Source organism: Mustelus asterias, chromosome 25 (assembly GCF_964213995.1).
Source record: "Mustelus asterias chromosome 25, sMusAst1.hap1.1, whole genome shotgun sequence".
Taxonomy (NCBI): domain Eukaryota; kingdom Metazoa; phylum Chordata; class Chondrichthyes; order Carcharhiniformes; family Triakidae; genus Mustelus; species Mustelus asterias.
The window spans coordinates 14,997,011-15,016,315 of record NC_135825.1 but is presented as its reverse complement, the minus strand read 5'-3'; the positions used below and the strand labels follow the sequence as shown (position 1 = coordinate 15,016,315).

Genomic DNA, 19,305 nt, shown 5'->3' with positions numbered 1-19,305 from the left:
ATGAAGTCATTTCTGTATTTCAGTCATTATTATAAGTTGGAAGCAGAGCAGCCAATTTGCACAGTTTGGTTCTCACGAACAGCAATATGATAACGACCAGATCATTTTTTTTGTCTGAGTGATGTTGCTTGCGTGTTTGAAACTTAGGGCAAGGCACTGGGGAAAACTTCTCTGCTTCAGAACGGTGCTCTGGAATCCTCTACAACCACTTCAGATGTAGACAAGGACTTGTTTTGACAGTTCATCTGAAACAGATATCTAATTCGAGATTTTATGGCCTCGCTCGTCCCGAAACAGTAAAATCCCCACCCAAGGTCAACTGCTCTGCTCTGCCTCTCACCCGCTCCGATTCCCGTGGCGGGCAGGATGGTAAAATTCCAGCCATGAATAGCATCTTCAACAACGCAGCACTCCCTCAGAACTGCAGAGGAGTGTCAGTCTCAATTTCATGCTCAAGTCCCTGGGCGGGACTTAATCCATTCAGAGGTGCCATGGATGACAAAACTTAGATTAAGACCTCACCATGTCTAAGGATGTAAGTATTAGCATCTTTGTCCAACCCTTGTATGGTATCAGCAGCAATATCCTGTGGTAGGTAATGTGACGTCACTCCCTTGGAGTGACGACACCCTGGTTGGCTATGCCAACGTTGCCAGTGTCTCCACAGGCACCTCACAAGGTGGACCATTTCTTTAGCTTCCAGAGGAATATGTTCTTTTGTGGCAAATGACAAATACAACCAGGTGACACAAACCATCATCTTTGCTCATTGAGGGGGTGGGGTGGATTTGGTCACCCGTGGATCTTTTCCACAACAACTATTTCTCTGTTGCTGCTGGGACTTGGAATACCACTTCATGGGGTAAACAAGACAAATCCAGGGGAAATTGAGCCAAAAAAAAGGCACTGCGCAATCTCTTCAGGTAGAATAAAGGCAAAATACTGAGGACGCTGGAATCTGAAACAGAAAGAGAAAATTGCTGGAAAATCTCAGCAGGTCTGACAGCATCTGTGGGGAGAGAAGAGAGCCAACATTTCGAGTCGAGATCACCCTTCATCAGAGGGTCAGATAGAAGTGGCTGCTCCGTTATAAACATGGCTGACTGCACGCTAGGATTGACTGGCAGCTGGTGATTGCTACATGATGGAGGAGCAAGCTAACAATAATTCTCTGCAGTCCCATCACATAAGGATTGAATCTCCCAAGTCGTAATGTTTTGGAGGAGGAGGAGGGATGGTAGTTCTTTTCCACAGGTTTAGAATTTTTGCTTGTTCGTTCAAGGTGGACATCTGCATGTCACCTTTATATTTATCGATCGTTCATAAATCTTGAGGCTGGGAAACACCTGGAATCTGCATCGTAAATATATCATGGTGTCATTTGGTTCCTCAGTGAAATAAAAGACAAACCTTAACCCCTTCACTGGCATAGATTTGGAAGAAATACTGTTGGGGGGTGGGCTGTTTTCTGTGTCCTATTTTGTACAATAACTTTTCTTAACAAGGAAAACAATAGGGGTTGTAGTGCAGGTAACTGTGTAAAATTCAGAGGTCGCTCCCTTGTTCCAATGGTGAAGCCTGGAACAAAAAACAGTACAGCACAGGAACAGGCCCTTCGGCCCACCAAGCCTGTACCGATCATGTTGTCCTATCGAGACCAACCGCCTATATCCCTCTAATCCTCGCATATTCATGTCTCAATCCAGATAAGTCTTAAATGTCACTAACATGTCTGCCTCAACCATCTGTTTGGCAGTGCATTCCAGGCCCCCACCACCCTCAGGGCCTGATTTTACCATTTTAATTCTAAGCGCTGAATCTGGGTGTAATGCAGATCCAACTTAGAAATCTGCTTTCAGGCGCCCCCATACGCTCTCAGCCATCTCCAGTCCCATTCGCGCTGTGGGCGGGGCTTAGCGCACCCGAAACGATCGGAGTTCTGAACTGCACATGAGCAGTAAGAAAAAAAATTGAAAATGCGCGCCCGTGTCGGAAAATCGGGAGCGATGGCCTCCACACACACATCACTGTCCCCCTTATCCACCCCCCCACTACCCACACAAATCACTGTCCCCCTTATCTAGCCCCCCACTACCCTCAAACATCACTGTCCCCCTTACCCACCCCCCCACTACCCACACAAATCACTGTCCCCCTTATCCACCCCCCCTACCCACACACATCACTGCCCCCCTTATCCAGCCCCCCTACCCACACACATCACTGCCCCCCTTATCCAGCCCCCCACTACCCAGACCGATCGCCACCCCTGCCCCCCCCGCCCCACCAATCACCCGCACAGTGGCAGCGGACCCCCTGCCCCCACCAGAGATCCGTCTTCCCCCCCCCCACCAGAGATCCATCTGCACCCCACCACCAGTGAGCGATCGGGCCTCTCCCCCCCCCGCCCCGAGATACACCTTACCCGCCTCCCTCCCCCCCGCCCCCGAACAATGATCTGGCCTCACTCCCCCCGCCGCCCCCCCAGAGAATGGAGTGGCCTCAGCCCCCCCCCCCTCCCACCAGAGAATGGTCTGGCCTCACCCACCCCCTCCCCCCACCATACAACGAACTGGCCTCACTGCCAACTGCCCCCGCCCCCCCCCAGAGAATGGTCTGGCCTCACTCCCCCTCCCCCCAGAGGAACATCTGACCCGCCTCCTCCTACCTCCCCACCAGGCAACGAACAGCCCTCCCCCCCGCCACCACCAGACAATGATCAGCCCTCTCCCCCACCTCCCCCCCCCCCCCCCGCCAGAGATACATCTGACCTGCCTCCTCCTCCTCCCCCCCCCAACCAGACAACGATCTGGCCTCACTCCCCTCCCCCCCCCAACCAGAGAATGATCTGACCCGCCTCCCTCCTCCCCCCCACCACTGATCTGAGTCAGACAGCCGTTGGAAACACTGAATGTGCCCTTCAGAAGCTGGAGCGTCTGTTTCAGACTTTTATTTAGCAGGTCCATTACGGCGCCGGTCCGGATTGGCAAACGCGGTGGTGATGCGCGACAATCGAGCACGAGACACAAGGCTTCTGTAATTGAAGGCTTTTATTGTCTAACAATGGAACTATTTAAACACGAGTACACCATTCCAGACTGGAGGGGTCCCGCCTGAGCAGGGGGTCTTATACCTCTCCCAGGAGGCGGGGCCCGACCGGGATGTGCCACAACAGCATCCACCACAGGTATATTAATCCCACAGTGTAAACACCCTAGCCCAACAACAACATTATAACAATCCCACAGTGTGAACACCCTAGCCCAACAGCAACATTAGAATAACCCCACAGTGGTAACCAACGATGGTTCACCACATTCACCCCTCCTTTGAAAACAAAGGCCGGCGGGGTGCGAAAACAGACTACATATATACAAAAAAATCTACAAGTCCAGACGGTCTGGAGGACCGCACCGTCGTTGTGACCTCCTCAATACCGGTTGTGACACCGGAGCAGGTGCTTGCGGTGGCGTTCTCTCCAAAACAGCATCCGGCTGTCCCCTCGAGGACTCACGGGCCGGTTGACCCTGGTGAAGCGGTGGTGCAGGGGATCCCGGTACCTTCTGTGGTGGCGCCGATCTCCGAGTCTCAGGCAAGCTGTACATGGGAGTATAACTGTTATGCACTGGTCCCGGTGCTGACCGCGCCACGTCCGGGGGAGAAATAAGCGATAGGGGATTCGTGACTGGGGGTATGGGAGCGACAGGAGTTGCTACGTCCCCTGCGGGCGCCAGGCCTCGGATCGAGACTGTGTCCTCTCGCCCGTCAGGATATGCCACATAGGCATACTGAGGGTTGGCGTGGAGGAGTTGGACCGGCTCGACCAAGGGGTCGGACTTGCGGGCCCTTACATGTCGCCGCAGAAGGACGGGTCCTGGGTACGTCAACCAGGCTGGTAAAGATATCCCCGAGGACGACTTCCGAGGGAATGAGAACATCCTCTCGTGGGGAGTAGCATTGGTTGCCGTACACAGGAGGGAGCGAATGGAGTGAAGCGCATTTGGGAGGACCTCCTGCCAATGGGAGACTGGAAGGCCTCTGGACTTCAGCGCCAATAGGACAGCCTTCCAGACTGTAGCATTCTCTCTCTCCACCTGTCCATTGCCCCTAGGGTTGTAACTCGTGGTTCTACTAGAGGCAATCCCGTATGAGAGCAGGAATTGCCTCAAGTCGTTACTCATGAACGACGAGCCCCTGTCGCTATGTATATAGCTGGGGTACCCGAACAGGGTAAAAAGATCACGGAATGCCTTGATCACCGTGGCAGTCGACGTGTCCGCACAGGGGACAACAAACGGGAACCGGGAGTACTCATCTATGATGTTAAGAAAGTACACGTTCCGGTCCGTTGAGGGAAGGGGGCCCTTAAAATCCACACTCAGCCTCTCGAAGGGACGAGTGGCCTTGACCAATTGTGCCCGGTCAGGTCGGTAAAAGTGCGGTTTGCATTCCGCGCAAATCCGACAGCTTCTTGTTACTGACCTGACATCCTCCACCGAGTAGGGCAGGTTGCGGGCTTTGATGAAGTGGTAGAGCCGAGTGACCCCAGGATGGCACAGGTCATTATGGAGGGCGTTCAAGCGGTCCTCCTGCATAGTAGCGCATGTTCCGCGCGAGAGGGCATCCGAGGGCTCATTGAGTTTCCCTGGACGATGCATAATATCGTAATTATAGGTGGAGAGCTCAAATCTCCACCGCAAGATCTTGTCATTCTTGATCTTGCCCCTCTGCGTATTATTGAACATAAACGCCACGGACCTCTGGTCCGTGATCAGGGTGAACCGCCTCCCCGCCAGGTAATGGCGCCAGTGTCTGACGGCCTCCACAATAGCCTGGGCCTCCTTTTCCACCGCTGAATGCCGAATTTCGGGACCTTGAAGTGTGCGGGAGAAAAACGCGACGGGCCTGCCTGCCTGGTTTAGTGTGGCGGCCAGGGCGAAATCAGATGCATCACTTTCCACCTGAAAAGGGATGGGTTCATCCACCGCGTGCATCGTGGCTTTTGCAATGTCGCTTTTCAATGCCTTGAAGGCCAATTGGGCCTCTGGCGTGAGTGGAAAAGTCGTGGACTTAATAAGCGGACGGGCTTTGTCCGCGTAGTTGGGGACCCACTGCGCATAATAGGAGAAGAAGCCGAGGCATCTCCTCAGTGCTTTTGCGCTAGCGGGCAAAGGAAGTTCAGTAAGGGGGCGCATACGGTCGGGATCGGGGCCAATGACCCCGTTTTCCACTACGTATCCCAGGATGGCTAACCGGCGCGTACGGAATACACACTTCTCCCTGTTGTAGGTCAGATTCAGGCGAGATGCAGTGCGCAAAAAGTTCTGGAGATTCGTGTCATGGTCCTGCTGGTCATGGCCGCAGATGGTGACATTATCCAGGTACGGGAAGGTAGCCCGCAGCCCGTTCTGGTCCACCATTCGGTCCATAGCACGCTGGAAGACCGAGACCCCATTGGTGACACCAAATGGAACCCTAAGAAACTGATACAGACGACCATCCGCCTCAAAAGCCGTGTAATGTCGGTCCTCTGGGCGGATGGGGAGTTGGTGGTAGGCGGACTTAAGGTCTATGGTGGAGAACACCCGGTACTGCGCAATCTGATTGACCATATCAGATATGCGCGGGAGAGGATACGCATCCAGCTGCGTATAACGATTAATGGTCTGACTGTAGTCGATGACCATCCGGGGTTTGTTCCCGCTCTTAACCACCACGACCTGTGCTCTCCACGGACTAACGCTAGACTGTATGATCCCTTCTTTGAGGAGTCGCTGAACCTCAGATCTGATGAAGATCCGGTCTTCAGCACTGTAACACCTACTTTTAGTAGCGATGGGCTTGCAGCCTGGTACCAGATTCTTAAATAAAGAGGGTGTGGTGATCTTTAGTGTGGAAAGATTGCATGCGGGGCGCTTTGGACAATTTGGAGGCTGCGGCTGATCCCCTACTGTCAGCGAAGGGAGTGGCCCACCGTACTGTAGGATCACACTCTTCATGTGGACCATAAAGTTTAGTCCGAGGAGAATTGGCGCGCAAAGATGCGGCAACACAAGGAGCCTGTATCGCTCGTAAATTGTGCCCTGCACTTTCCGAGTTACCACACAACGTCCTTGGATCGGTACAGACCGGGACCGTGATGCCATAGAAATTGTCTGTTTGGCAGGTAGAACCCGGAGTCCACACTTCTTTGCAGTGTCAGGGTGAATAAAACTCTCGGTGCTCCCACTGTCAAACAGACAATAAACAGTACGACCATTTACCTTAATGTTCATCATTGAACAGTCAAGCCTGTGATGCTTAGCCTGGTCCAGGGTGATCGACGCCACCGTTGGCCCTTGGACGTCACTGCAGGCAACCGAGGTTGATGCTGAGGACCCCTGCTGGTCGCTCCTGGTCGTCGTTGACCAAGATGGCCGCCCCCATGAATCGCACATGGTTGAGGGCGCCAAGCGTAGCGACTCCTGGTGGTCATCCTCCTCCGACTCCGCTAGCCACAATGGCGTCGACCTGGGCTCGCACGTGGACGGACCTCGTGGGTACTGCGACGCTGATGGAGATGATCTCCGTTCTGGAGGGTCACAGGCTGCACTGCCGTTCTTGGGCTTCGATCTGCAGACTTTCGCGTAGTGCCCCTTTTTACCGCATTGATTGCAGACCACCGTTTTCGCAGGACACTGTTGCCGTGGATGCTTGGCTCCTCCGCAGAAGTAGCACCGCGGGCCGCCTGGGGCTGCCGCCGTCGTCGGGTCGATATGGGAGCGCGAGCCCGTGGGGCGAGGAGGGATTTGTGCCTGCTCCTGCCACGTTGTCTCCACGTGGTCCTCCGGGTACAGGGCCAAGCTTTTCGACGCCGCCCCCAACATTTCAGCCATCTCCATAGCTTGGGTCAGGTTGAGATTCCCCTTCTCCAACAGCTTGAGCCGGATGTACGAAGACCCTACCCCTGCCACAAACGCATCTCGGGCGAGGTCGTACATGTACTGCTCAGCCGACACAGCTTTGCAGTCGCAGCCCCTGGCAAGCTGCAAGAGCTCATTGGCGTAATCCTCCATGGTTTCGCCCGACTGCCAACGTCGTGTAGCGAGGAGGTAACGAGCGTGGATCTCGTTGGGAGGCCTCGTGTATCGCTTTTTCAAAAGCTCGAGGGCCCTCGGGTAAGTGGTGGCCGCACGAATCGCGAGGTAGACAGTGTCGCTTACCCTCGCATGGAGGACCTGGAGTCTGTCGTTATCCGTGGTGACTGCTGCAGAGGCTGCCAGGTAGTCCTCGAAACACTTCAGCCAGTGGTCGAAGGTGTTAGAGGCGCCGACCGCACGTGGATCCAGTGTCAGACGCTCTGGTTTTAGCATTTGTTCCATACTCTCCTTTCCTTCGAGAGCTTAGTGTTAGGCAATAAAATTGATGCATGTCAATCGAGCACAAGACACAAGGCTTCTGTAATTGAAGGCTTTTATTGTCTAACAATGGAACTATTTAAACACGAGTACACCATTCCAGACTGGAGGGGTCCCGCCTGAGCAGAGGGTCTTATACCTCTCCCAGGAGGCGGGGCCCGACCGGGATGTGCCACAACAGCATCCACCACAGGTATATTAATCCCACAGTGTAAACACCCTAGCCCAACAACAACATTATAACAACCCCACAGTGTGAACACCCTAGCCCAACAGCAACATTAGAATAACCCCACAGTGGTAACCAACGATGGTTCACCACAGGTGGTAAAGGGGGAAATGCTGATAAAGTTGGGTGGGCAGTTCATTAATTCAATTTAAATGCGTGCAAGTGCATTTAAATCGTCGTTGCGCCCGTTTTGGGCACGAATCGAATCGGCGCCATTCCTGGGTTTCAGTAAAGTGGCAATCTGCGTGGACACGGGTGCGGATCACGATAATGGCCTCTCACCTGACTTTGCCACGTTTTCGCGTCCGGCAATGATAAAAAACTCCCCGTGCACATCTCTATTGAACCTTTCCCCCCTTACCTTGAACTTGTGCCTCCTTGTAATTGTCATTTTTGCCCTGGGAAAAAGCTTTCAACTGTTCACCTTATCTATACCCCTCATAATTTTATAAACTTCTACCAGGCCGTCCCTCAGCCTCCGTCTTTCCAGGGAGAACAATCCCAGTTTATCCAATCTCTCCTCATAGCTAATACCCTCCATACCAGGCAACATCCTGGTAAACTTTTTCTGTACTCCCTCCAAAGCCTCCATGTCCTTCTGGTAGTGTGGCAACCAGAATTGGACACAGTATCCGGATCTCTGCCACCTTTCCCGGAATCGGCGCGGAAAGGGTCCGACATTGATCTCAGGTTGGAATTTCCAGTCTTGCCCAAGCAATGCCGTAAAATCCTGCCCAGTATTCCAAACGTGGCCTAACCAATGTTTTATATAACTGTAACATAATTTGCCAACTTGGCCGATGAAGGCAAGCATGCCATATGCTTTCTTCACTACCTTTTCCACCTGTGCTGCCACTTTTAAGGATCTGTGGACCTGTACTCCCAGATCTCTCTGTGTGTCCATGCTCCTGGTGAAGGAGTCCTGATGGAGGAGTGCTAAAGGATGATTCCTGAACCTAGAGGGGAGGTGGAGGAGGGGAGAAGTCTTTTTCAGTCCTTTGAGAATGGGAAGTTTGCAAACAATTCTCAGTTAACCTTGTGCGCTCAAGTCCAGGGGAACTGGAAGGGGCTTCTTGGATTGAATCAGAGGAGCTGGTGGTCTCCATTGGGCCTGCAGGTCATATCTTCTACACCCCTGTGAAAAGCTTATAGACCAAGCGCTTGACTGAACTGTGTGCCAGAGTCTCTCCCCCAACACCCCCTCCCCACATCCACCTGCTTTGCTAGGAGTAGGTGAGAGATTGTTGTTGAGGCAGAAGCCAGATCCTGTCTTCACTTGATGTCCACGATCTTTTATTAAATGTTGATCAGAACAAGGAACTTTGAATGCTTTTCCCTTCCCTATTCTAACTGAAGCCGATTGCATCTCTAGTACTAACCAGTTCGAGATCAATTCACCCAGTTACAAGTGAGCATCTGACCTGGGATCCTCATAAACTGGTAAAAACTAATTACTTATCGTAAAGTCCTTTAGAGTCCTGTTAATCCATACCATTGCACCATCAGAGTTTGCAATCATCCTCACTTTTTCCCTGCATTTTTTTTGCCTCATCCATTCTTGTCCTTGGATGTAATCTACCTGTTGTGTAAACTGCACACCGATGATCAAGTGGGTCGTGCATTGAGGCTGCCCTCTCTGGAAGACGCTACGTTGAATGATAGATAAGTGCCAAAAGTAGGAAGAGAATGGGCCGTTCAGCCCTTTGAGCCTGCGCCAGGACTTTGGGCAAATGAGTTTGGGTTGAGGCAGTGGAGGCTGCCACATTCCGCCATGTGACGAGGTTGGGGCGGGGGGTGGGGGGGGGGGGGGGGGGGCGGGGAGGGTGGTGGGATGTGTTAATGAATTCAGAATAAAGTTGAATTGACCTGCTTCTGATTTGACTCCAGATTAAGGGGCATTCATTCTTCTTCCATCATTGGAATTGTCATCCCATCACCTATTGCGTTTCTTCAATAACACAGGTGCTAAATGTCAGTGAAACGTAGCAGCTGAGAATTTCTGCGACTACAGCTGCCCCCACCTCCCAGTGCAAGCTGGGCGGCATTGATTGATTTTATATCTCACTGTACCCAGCAACACTGCTTCATGCCACTTTACCACAGATACATAAATACAGGCTTAATCCTTTAAAGCGGCTAAAATCCCCCAGGATTTACCATTCATCCTATTCTAAAACACTGCTATTGAATCCAATAGTATTTTGAACAGGATTCTTTGGCGGATGTTTTGCTAAGGGATGATAAAGAGATTACATTTGCTCAAAGGTAGTACAGTTTACAGATACAATAGCGTGTTAAATCATTAATAGGGCAAACACGGTTCTTTTTCCTATCTGTGTCCATACAAGACAAGCAGGCAGATGCAGCGCTCCGTTGCACTTTAACATTGAGAGAGAGAGAGTCTGTAGTCTCCTGGGCCCAAGGATAGAAAACATCACTTGCCTGCCTTCCTTTATAAATTTTCCACATTTCAAATGGTTAAGCACATTGTCTCCTTTCCCCCGCCTCCACTTCCCTCCCACCCCCAAACCACCGCCCCCCCCCCACCAGCACTTGGCCAAGAATCTGGGCCCCAGGGTATTACTTCCAGTCATAAAACCAGAAGTCCAGGCTTTAATTAAATCTCCTCACCTGCATTCTCTGTTTGGAGGATAAATATACAAACATTTAAGCGATTCGATTTGATCACAGTGATTATGAAGCTGGGGAATACACTTTGGTTATTTTATGTGATTATGACTGATATACCTTTAAATTTTATAAGTCTAAATTTTTGCTTGCCAATTATCCATGCTCATCCAAATATAAAATGAATGTGCTCAACTGTGAATGGAACACCTCGAAGAAAGTACCAGAATATTACTTGGGCTACCTGACTACTCTTTGTACGGATGTATGTGGAAATTAAGAGCAGAGATGCTCGCCTTGAGAAGGGAATTCTTTTTCTTTTGCAGCGCTCAGCATCAGCATCAAGACCCTGAGGTCATACAGCATAGGTTACATACTGTGTAAAGCTCCCTCTAATCTCTTCTAACAGTCGGGCAGCACATTCCCCCGGCTGCTTTTTGTTCTAGGTTTGTAAGTTTTCATCTTAACCTTGGTCGCAGAATTCAATTGCAAGTGTGGAGTCTGCCCATTCAGTGACGTCAGCCTATTCCACCACTCAACTTGAGCATGGCTGGTCTGTACCTTCCAAATTCACCCTCATCTAAAACTTTAATACCCTTGCCTAATAAAAATCAATCCTTTGGCAGGGGGAAAGTCCTAGATTTTCTCACTCTTTTTCTGTAGCCCCATATTTCCCTCCCCCCCCCATTTCCAACACCAATCTTTCCCACACTCGTGAGGCGGCACGGTTAGCACTGCTGCCTCACAGCGCCAGGGACCTGTGTTCAATTCCGGCCTTGGGTGACTGTGTGAAGTTTGCACATTCTTCCCATGTCTGTGTGGGTTTCCTTCCACACTCTGGATGATCCGGTTTCCTCCCACACTCCAAAGATGCGCTGGTTAGGTGGATCGGCCATGCTAAGTTGTCCCTCAGTGTCCCTAGATGTGTAGGTTAGGTGGATTGGCCATGCTAAATTGTCCCTTAGTGTCCCCAGATGTGCAGGCTAGGGGGAATTAGCCATGCTAAATTGGCCCTTGGTATCCCAAGGTGTGTAGCTTAGGTGGATTGGCCATGCTAATTGCTCCTTAGTGTCCCCAGATGTGTCGGTTAGGGGGATTAGCGGGGTAAATCCATGGGGTTACGGGATAGGACCTGGGTAATATAAAAAAAGGTGGGTTGGTGCATACCTGATGGGCTGAAAGGCCTCCTTTTGCACTATGACTCTATCTTCTGTAGACTTTGTGAGCGAGATTGGTAATTTGGGGAAGTTTTGGGTCGTGTACCATAGCTGTCAACAACTCAGTTATGCATAGATGTGGAGCACAGGACCAGCCTTGGTGGCGATGCCCCCACCCCTGTAACCCCCACACACACAGTTAGGAAGACTGTCTGGATTGATACGTGGTGAAGGCCCCTTACTTGATGCGTTGGAGTGCTGACAGTACCTTTGAAGCTGTACCTCAGCAAAACTCACTGCAATCAGGAGAGAAGGGGAGGAAGCTGAGAGACAAAACGATTTGTGGCACACCTTAGAGGGAGTCGATAACTGACAGCTGCCACATTACTTACCCTTTGTTATCCAATTCCAAAAATTTTTTAAAGCATGTCACACCTTCTGGGAAAAGACGAGATAAAAATGATTTTCCAGCAGCTTTTAAGATAAGACCCCCACCGTATACAGATTCCCCGGTGCTCACAAACCCCTCCAGCTACAGGCATTTGCCTCGGTCTATATTAAATGTGGTACAGATGGGGCAGGAGTGCGAATTTTTGCCCTAGCGCCTAAGGCCTCACAGATCAGTTTGGGGGCCAGCTGCCCTCATGTTGGCCAGTGGCAGCTAGCTAACAGCAAACATTTTGGTGTGAGGGCAGAATGCTTCATCTCAAGAATCGTTCAATAAGGGTTTTAAGGAGAAATGATTTGCAGGGTTCCCTGTGGTGTTCCTTTGCAATGCTGGGGGCACGGGCACTGGCGCAGTGAGTGACAGCGTTAGGTGTCGCTTCAGATACTGAAATCACAGAGAGGTCACTTTAAGCAAACAGATGGACCAGTGACTGACAACCCCCTGCTATCCAGAGAATAGACAGCCCTTTAGAGGGAGACTATACCCATCACCTGATGTACAGGGTCACCGGTTGCAAAAACACTGATAATTCCCCTGTCAGAAATGTACAGCGACCCCAGTCTTAAAGCTTATTTATCCTCCATATCCAGCGCCAGTCTGTTGTAACTTGCTTTAGATTGCAGAAGGTGAAACCTTTTGACTATTTTGCAGTTCTTATTTTCCCGCCACCGACATTCCCGTCCAAAATTAAATGTCGCCGTTCGACCTAATTTAAATTAAAAATCCAATACAAATTAATTTTTATGGGACGTTGCAATTTTTTTTCCCACCTGGTCCTCCTTTAAAATTCATAACATTTTCAGTTGAACCGAATGACCTGACCTATGGGTGAAAGGCTGTATTGTAGTCTTTAACAACATTAGTATTAAAAGAATGCCAGGAGATTGGAGAGTTTACAAAGGAGGCAGTCACTAACCTAGTTAGCGCAGATTTGATTTTTCCGCTTTTGGCATATGTCGGACCCACATGCATCTCATGCCACAATGGATGTCTGCCCGTAACTGTAGTGGAACATTGAGGGTAGCTAGTGCAAAGCCGAGACCACAAACCATAGACTTTCTCAATTGGCTCAGTGTCCCTTGTTCCTGGGCATGGCACAGATGGGACTCCAATTCTGCCTCGGAACAGTAGCGTGTTGTCCAGGTGTTCACGACCCCAGTTAAGCCAATACAACGGCTGACATTTATTCATCGCCACTGACGATGGAAATTATTGGCTGGTGCAATTGGGCTGACTTGAAGGCTGTAAATTAGACATTACACTGCACAAATATTGACAGATGGCTACTCAATTCCCCTTGTCCACTATCTCAACAAAGCATTAGCCCAAACAAGTTGGTGCCCTCATTGAACGAGTAATCAAATATTCGCACAGTGTCATTTCAATATTCTTTGTTGCACAGTTGGAGGGAACGCACTAAATCCCTGATTTTTTTTAAGGGCGCTGATTTGTGTGGAAAAAGGAAACACATTTCTACTTCTTGCACTTGGTGTTAATTAAGATACTTCCAGGGCACTTTTAGCTTCCTGATTTCAGCGTAGTGTAAAGCGCCATCCAGATTGCTACAATAATAACACATTGATTGAGCACTGTGCTAGCGTGAAATTTCCATTTCCTTTACCAGTCAGTCCTTTGGCCCCTTTGAAGTTGCTTTTATTCTGCACAGAGGGAAAATGCTGATGGCACCTGCCTCAGATACACGATAGTCTCGTGCAGCGCACTGTTACCCTGCAGTGTTTGCCTCTTTCCAGTAACAGCCTGAGTGAATTGTATAACCAGCACATTTACTTTTAGGTTGTATCTGGCTGTGTGGGAGCAGTGTGTTGGAAGTCAATGCCATACCATACTGAAGCAGTTTGAGCGAGGATAAGAGCCAAGTGGGATGGAATTACTGGAAAGTGTGCGCTGTGAACTTTTAAAGAAAGAGTTTACATTTATATGGTACCTTTCACTATGATGGCCTAGTGGTGTGGCACAGTGACACAGTGGTTAGCACTGCTGCCTCACAGCGCCAGGGACCCGGGTTCGATTCCGATCTTGGGTCACTGTCTGTGTGGAGTCTGCACATTCTCCCCCTGAAATCATAGAAACTCTAGCACAGATGGAGGCCATTCGGCCCATCGAGGCTGCACCAACAAGAATCCCGCCCCAGGCACTACCCCGATAAATTGACCCCACTTATTCCTCTAACCTACACATTCCGGGACACTAAGGGGCAACTTAGCATGGCCAATCAGCCTAACCCACACATCTTTGGACTGTGGGAGGAAACCGGAGCACCTGGAGGAAACCCACGCAGACACGGGGAGAACGTGCAAACTCCACACAGACAGTGACACAAGCCGAGAATCGAACCCAGGTCCCTGGTGCTGTGAGACAGCAGTGCTAACCATGTGAGTTTCCTCCGGGTCCTCCGGTTTCTTCCCACAGTCTGAAAGACGTGCTGGTTAGGTGCATTGGCCAGCTTGCGCACAGCAAGCTCCCACAAACAATAATGTGATCATGACCAGATCATCTGATTTCGTGATGTTGAGTGAGGGAGTCCAGAGCCTTCTGACTCAACCATAGCTGACATTAAGAACAACTGATCCAGTGGTTATCACATTGCTGTTTAGGGGAGCTTGCTGTGTTCAAATTCAATGCTGTGTTTCCTACATTACAACAGTGACTGTAGAGTTAATGTCTGTGTCAATGAGACCGTGATGATATTAATGATTTAACTGTGACGTGAGTCAGCGGATGACCGAGAGCTCCGAGGGAACTAGGAGCAGAACAGTCTGTGTCTCGGATACCATGTGCTTACCCTAAGGTCTTTGTAAATAGTACTTAATAAATTGTTTGAAGTTAAACTATAGTCCCGATCTCAAGTCTGTCATCGGGAAGCAAAACCTCATCAAGGGTTAGTAAGATTAGAAAGCATGGTCTTAGTAAAACCTCACCACCGACATCGAAAGAGTGACTACAATCTAAAAATATTTCATTGGCTGTAAAGCACTTCGGGATATCCTGAGGTTGTGAACGGTGCTATATAAATGCAACTTCTTTCTTTCATAGAAATCATAGAAACCCTACAGTGCAGAAGGAGGCCATTCGGCCCATCGAATCTGCACCGACCACAATCCCACCCAGGCCCTACCCCCACATATTTTACCCGCTAATCCCTCTAACCTACGCATCTTAGGACTCTAAGGGGCAATTTTTAACCTGGCCAATCAACCTAGCCCGCACATCTTTGGACTGTGGGAGGAAACCAGAGCACCCGGAGCAAACCCACGCAGACACGAGGAGAATGTGCAAACTCCACACAGACAGTGACCCGAGCCGGGAATCGAACCCGGGACCCTGGAGCTGTGAAGCAGCAGTGCTAACCACTGTGCTACCGTGCCGCCCCGTGCTTTCTTGTTATTGGTTCCCCGAAAGTACTTCATCCTCTGCCCGTCCCAGTTATCGTATTCCTTTCAATTTTTAAAAATTCATTCATGGGACATGGGCATCGCTAGCTGGCCAACATCTATTGCCCATCCCTAGTTACCCTTGGAGGGCAGTTGAGAGTCAACCACATTGCTGTGGCTCTGGAGTCACATGTAGGCCAGGTAAGGAAGGCAGGTTTCCTTCCCTATGAATTAAATCCCTTCAATGGAGAGTTCTTTTACCCAACTATGCATTTTGCTACACTGTGTTGAAAATGATTCTTTCGTGACACACCAGGATACAGAAGGCTGCAATAGCGAGAATATAAGGATTTCATGTTATTTTATAAATCTTTTCAATGGGGTGCCAGCTCTGTGGATACTAATAAATATTTCAATCTGCATTCCTGCGATACGCCAAGATGATCCAGCATGAAGCCAGTTTTTGTGTACAATGCCAGTGTTAGCCAAGAACTGATATTTCCCTGTGGCCTAGTGAGGATTAAATACTGTAACAAAAGTCATGTGAAAATTAAAGACCTTGGAAGAGAAACTGGATGCAGAGCCAGTTGATGCAGTAATAACCTAATTAACCCTGGTGATTGGACGCCACATGGATCGCATTGCATCAGAATGTATTTGACTCGTTCGGTGGTGTTGCATTGCATTGCTTCCGTGAATCACTTCATGCATCAAACAGTTATTGGAAAGCACTCTGCTGGTCATAGCACACACTATACTCATTGACAAGAGAAAAGAGGCACTCAAACAAGGCTGTTTCCATCAGTTTAGTTTGAAAACATAGAAGATAGGGGCAGGAGGAGGCCATTTGGCCCTTCGAGCCTGCTCTGCCATTCATCACGATCATGGCTGATCATCCAACTCAATAGCCTAATCCTGCTTTTTCCTCATAACCTTTGATCCCATTCGCCCCAAGTGCTATACCCAGCCGCCTCTTGAATACATTCAATGTTTTGGCATTGACTACTTCCTGTGGTAATGAATTCCACAGGCTCACCACTCTTTGGGTGAAGAAATGTCTCCTCACCTCCGTCCTAAATGGTCTACCCTGAATCCTCAGACTGTGACCCGTGGTTCTGGACTCCCCCAGTATTGGGAACATCCTCCCTGCATCTACCCTGTCTCGTCCTGTTAGAATTTTATAAGTCTCTATGAGTTCCCCCCTCATTCGTCTGAACTCCAGGGAAAACAGTCCTAACCTAGTCAATCTCTCCTCATACACCGTCCATTCACCTTAACTGGGCTACAAATCTAGCCCTCAATATCTTCAGTGATAGCTGCTGTATTCAAAGCAGTTTCATTTAAAGTGGCGTACTTATAAGAAAACGTCCTTTGCTCGAGGACATTGAAGATTTTTTTTGAAAATATAGAAGGGTCGCACACTGGGGCCACAATGATTTATTTCAGTGTAATCCGAGCTGTCTCTAAAACTCCAAATGTCATCCTACACATTCTTCATCCCAGCTGTATCCTCACTCTGGTTAAATTTCCAATTCTATCAGTGTTTTCCGGGACTCCAAGCCACCTCAGTCTTCACTTAATCCATATAATTTTAACCCCCAGATTTGGCATTACCTAGCCCCTTTCCCTTATTTTCTCCCTTGCTTTTTAAAAATCATCCCGCGTCATTGGCCGTTGAGCCTTTGGTTAACTCCGCCAATTAGATGAAAAAATTGAATTCATTATTCAAACCAAGATTCAACAAACATTTTTTTGTATTATTTGAAGACAGTACCCTTTTAATGGACTTCCTGTTTACTTTCAATTGCTGCAAACATTTACACTGCGGGCCATGTCTCATACACAAAGGGCAAAGACGGCTTTCATAGGATCCCTGCAGTGCAGAACTCTGCATTAAGTATAATGTACTTGGTTAGAAGAAAAGCTTAGTCATCGCAAGTTTAGCTAACAATTTAAGACTGACCTTGTATGTAAATTGCTCAGATAGCATTGCAATCACTGTATGCATCTACTCTCACCTTCTTATGGTGTTTTTGGACGTCAGCTTTTTGTTTACATGTTAATTGAGTAAGAAAACACAGTTCTTGTAAAAGAATAGAGTTATTTTATATTGCTGTACTGAATTTCCCTGTCTGCAATGCAACTCCCCTCAACTTTCACTTTTTAAAGAAAAAAATCAAACTTTCAAATGCCAGTTCATTTAAAAATGTTGCATTTCTTCACAGATAGCTTTAGATTTGTAGACGGCTGTATCTTTCTCCCTTTTTAATACGGTGGTTATTTTGTAATAACCATCATAACGCCCATTTGGGCCATCGAGCCAGCACCGATAACAATTCCACCCAGGCCCTATCCCCGCAACCCCAAGCATTTTCCCTGCTAATCCCCCTGATGCTAAGGGGCAATTTAGCACGGCCAATCCACCTAAGCTGCACATCTTTGGAGTGTGGGAGGAAACTGGAGCACCCGGAGGAAACCCACACAGACACGGCGAGAACGTGCAGACTCCACACAGACAGTGACCCAAGATGGGAATCGAACCCAGGGGTCCCTGGTGCTGTGAGGCAGCAGTGCTAATTACTGTGCCACCGTGCTGCCCGGTTTTATGTAAGTAAATGGGATTAATATGGGATGTCATGTTTAGAGGAGAATTATTGGACTAAAAGAAACAACAGAATGGAAATAAGTCACTTGATTGAAGAGGGAAGCAACAGTGCAACTAAGACGATGAAATGGACTGGGAAGTGGAGGGAAATGTTGAATCCAGCATAGATTCTGTTTTAAGAATCCTTTTTGTTGCACTGTTGCTTCCCTCTTCAATTAAGTGACTTATTACCATTCTTTGTTTCTTTTAGTCCAATAATTCTCCTCTAGACATGACATCCCATATTAATTCCCTATATTTACATTAAACTGGGCGGCATGGTGGCACAGTGGTCAGCACTGCTGCCTCACAGCACCAGGGACCTGGGTTCGATTCCCATCTTGGGTCACTGTCAGTGTGGAGTTTGCATGTTCTTCCTATGTCTGTTGATGACTTGTCCATATATATTTACTTCTCAGCCTTTTGGCTAAGATCAAGTGTAGTATTTGGTCTTGCATCTGGTCTTAGCCAATGAGGTCATACTGAGGCTTCACCTGAAGCAATGTTTTAAAGCCATCTGGGCCTTTTGGTTAAGATGAAGCTCAGTTCAAGCTCCGGAGGGGGTGCAATGCCTCATCCTGTCAGCTTGGATCTTGTTTGATCGAGCCCAAGATGGGATGTATGTCCTGTCTTGTCAGCTTGGATCTGTTTTGTCTCTCTTGTGGGGACTCTGATTGGGCCAAATTGGATTTTTGATTGGGAATAAAGTGCCAAAAGGTACAAAAGAAAATTGTGTCTGTACTGTATGTGAGGGAAGAACATTTCCCAATCTTGTTTAATAAAACAGCTGCTTCAACCACTGTCTAAATCTATTGCTTCAAGCATGCTTTTTAGCTTTTAACCCCTTGCCCCAGAAGTAACAGTGAAGCAAGTACCATTCTGGCCTTTCCTATACTTTAGTCTGCATCAGACCAACATCAGGGCATCTGCATATTGAGCAGAAACGTGTTTTTTCCATTTTAACAAAGTTACTAAGCTATTTAAAATAAGGAGTTTGTTAGAGTGTAGAGGTTTCCAGATTATATTATTCCATGTACTGCCTGGAATTGATGAAGTAAAATAGTGGTAAACACACACCATCACTTGCTTCTGTGCCTGATGGAGTGACAACCCCACAGCATTCTTTATGTTTACTGCATGCTAAAGAACTGGTTAATAGGAGAAACGGGAAACATAAAAGAAAAAAATAAGGGTGCGATTCTTTACTTAGAATCAAAGCATTTGTAATGGGGTGAACACAAAGTTATACTTATCCCTCTATTAATGTTAATTAGAACGGTGGCACAGTAGTTACCACTGCTGCCACACAGGGCCAGGGACCCGGATTTGATTCCTGGCTTGGGTCACTGTCTGTGCGGAGTCTGCATGTTCTCCCTGTGTCTGTGTGGGTTTCCTCACACTGTCTGAAAG

The 19,305-nt window shown here is 48.7% G+C and overlaps 1 non-coding gene across 1 annotated transcript; it reads left to right on the top strand.

The window, feature by feature from the left end:
* Positions 1-18,302: 18,302 nt before the first annotated feature.
* Positions 18,303-18,490, top strand: LOC144479315 (U2 spliceosomal RNA). The gene has a single exon (XR_013495505.1). It is a non-coding gene; the product is annotated as a U2 spliceosomal RNA (small nuclear RNA).
* The last annotated feature ends 815 nt before the right edge of the window (positions 18,491-19,305 follow it).